General features: G+C 44.6%; 1 pseudogene; it reads right to left on the reverse strand.

The window, feature by feature from the left end:
- Positions 1-2,433: 2,433 nt before the first annotated feature.
- Positions 2,434-3,064, reverse strand: part of LOC102767679 — a 4,483-nt pseudogene continuing 3,852 nt past the window's right edge.

The following is a 3,064-nucleotide window of genomic DNA, read 5'->3' on the forward strand; positions in this document are numbered from 1 at the left end:
AAGGGCATGTACCTTGGTTGCGGGCACATCCCCAGTGGGGAGTGTGCAGGAGGCAGCTGGTCGATGTTTCTCTCTCATCGATGTTTGTAACTCTCTATCTCTCTCCTTTCCTCTCTGTGAAAAAAAACTCAATAAAATATATTAAAAAAAAAAAAAAGAATACTCTTGTACACATACCATATAGGTTGTTTTACAGCCAATACTAGATTGCCAAACTTCAAACGGCAATATGCTAACTTTTGAATTTGAAATTGTCCAGCTAGTTGTTTCTTGTCACCCTAGAGCAGCCGTTGGCAAACTACGACCTGCAGGCCAGATCCGGCCTGTTTGAAATGAATAAAACTAAAAAAAAAAAGACCGTACCCTTTTATGTAATGATGTTTACTTTGAATTTATATTAGTTCACACAAACACTCCATCCATGCTTTTGTTCTGGCCCTGTGGTCCAGTTTAAGAACCCATTGTGGCCCTCGAGTCAAAAAGTTTGCCCACCACTGCCCTAGAGAGTAGGGTGGCATGTAATGTTGAGAGACTGACTTGTCACCCCCACTTCTTTTCTCACAGTTGACTCTGCTGTGGTAGAACACTTATATCCTTAGATGTAAGGCCTAGCAAAAAACCTCTCACAAAACCACTGGATATCACAATGTGGTTCTGTTTGACAAATTCTGAAGCCTCTTAGTGATGTTGTTGATTTCAGGTGCTGCCTTCTTTGCCTGTTTCTTATGTTATAATGTACCCCGCGAATCACAGAAGGATGCCTCAAGAAGTCGAATTAAAGAGTCACATTTACTGCAATCGGGGACTAGGCGGGGGCATTTCGCTCTCCCAAATCTTGCAGTGATAAGATGGCCGCAACACCAGATTTATAGGCAAAAATCACAAAGGTATTGATTACATCCCAGGGTTTGGAATGAGGAACCTGGTTCACAAAGAAGCAGTTTACAGAAGCAGAATTAAGCATGTTAATTATAGTTTTGGGTCTCCGGATCACTGAGTTGACAGGAACACATTATCTGGGACCACTGAGTTGACAGGGAAACATTATCTGGAACCCTCAGGTCTTGGGATAATTGTGCTGTCCTGGTTCCCAGGTACAGAGGAATTTGCTTTCTAAAACCAGTAAGATCACAATCAATGGGATATTCACATTACAATCAATAAGGCATTCAATTGAATGGGGTGATTTATATAATTCAGAAAATCAAAATAACCTATTGTTAAGCCAAACAGCAGGGTTAGAGTTAAATTACAGTTCCTACCTGAGATGGTTGCTACCATACTTCACTTAATCTGTCTTTTTGCTCAGTTTACACCTTTTTCAACTTTTCTCCAGTCAGTTTGCACATAGCCTCCGTAACTAGCGTTCTGAAGGAGAAGAAAGCCACCACTTACTTCAGTTGCTGCAAGTTTCCAACTTTCTGAAACAAAAATCCTGCGCACCAGTCAGTCACTCCACCCATTACAATCTGGGTGGCTACTGAGTATTTTTCTATCATAGGTCCTGAACTGTGGTTAAAAACATGATTCCACCCATGGTGTCTTCTTGCATATTCACTTAAATCCAACACTTCATAAGAGTCATCATCACTTTCATATTCTTGGGGAGGGGATTACGGGCCTCTGGCAGCCAGTCTATTTATACTTTCTTAACATCTTTTTTGTTGTTGTTGTTGTTGGGTCATAATTGAATCCAGAACAGGCATAGAGGGTTAACATAAGAACATCCAACCCTGTAGAGAAGTTTTCTAACAGTCTATTTGATCCAAAACTAATGACATATGTATGATGAGGGACAAAATCTCAAATGCTTCTGGTTACAGTTATTTAGGTAGCTATGAATTCGCCTATTTATAGTATCATCAACCATCATTTCTCCTTTTTTAAAAAATATATTTTATTGATTTTTTACAGAGAGGAAGGGAGAGAGAAAGAGAGTTAGAAACATCGATGAGAGAGAAACATCGATCAGCTGCCTCCTGCACATCCCCTACTGGGGATGTGCCCGCAACCCAGGTACATGCCCTTGACCGGAATCGAACCTGGGACCTTTCAGTCCGCAGGCTGACGCTCTATCCACTGAGCCAAACCGGTTTCGGCAATGTTTCGAACTCTTTATCCCTCTCCCTTCCTCTCTGTAAAAAATCAATAAAATATATTTTAAAAAAAAAAGAGTTAGAAACATTGATGAGAGAGAAACATCGATCAGCTGCCTCCTGCACACTCCCACTGGGGATGTGCCTGCAACCAAGGTACATGCCCTTGACTGGAATCGAACCCAGGACCCCTGAGTCCACAGGCCGATCCTTTATCCACTGAGCCAAACCGGTTAGGGCTCATTTCTCCATGTTATCCATGAAGGGTATAAGGAGTATCAAATTCCTCATTAAAATTAAGATCTATGTTGTCTGATTTATTTTATTTTTTTTTGCTTCAGCTGCTGTTTATTGACATACAGGTAGGCTCTATAGCAACAGGCCAGAGGCGGCTGCAGTACTGGGGACAATGAAGGTGGAGGATGGAGTTTGTCTGCAGCGACAGCTGAGTGGAGGGCAGGAGCAGAGGCACACAGTGCACAAGATGGGAGTGGGGGAGGCTGAGGGGATTGGAGAAGCAAGTGAAGGCCAGGGCCAGACAGAGTCTGCTGACACTGTAACCACTGCCCTCTCTAGCCGGCTACCTTCTGAGCCAGGCCAGGCTTGGGAGTTCTCCGCGTGTCCATTTCCACAGGAACTGAATGGAGTGCACAGAGGAGAAGCCGGAGCTATTGCCCTCTATGTTCAGCTTCGGAGACCCCAGTCCTGCACCCCTGCCTGTCTTGCTTGAGTAGGGCCAGACGGTAAGATGGGCAGCCTGGCTCCGGATTATACCTGAGCAGGGTCTTAAAAATAGCCATGCTTCCCAGAGGCCTTAATCTTCTTCCCTGGAGCCCCAGCCCATCGGTGCCACACTACAGCCCCAAGTGAGCACTGCAAGCATCGCTGGCCTAAGGGGTGGGTTGGGGGAGGGGATGGGACAGGGCTGGAGGAGGGGCTCTGGGGCCCACCACGGCACAGGCACTATA

The sequence above is a fragment of the Myotis davidii genome, unplaced genomic scaffold (genome assembly GCF_000327345.1).
Source record: "Myotis davidii unplaced genomic scaffold, ASM32734v1 scaffold116, whole genome shotgun sequence".
Taxonomy (NCBI): domain Eukaryota; kingdom Metazoa; phylum Chordata; class Mammalia; order Chiroptera; family Vespertilionidae; genus Myotis; species Myotis davidii.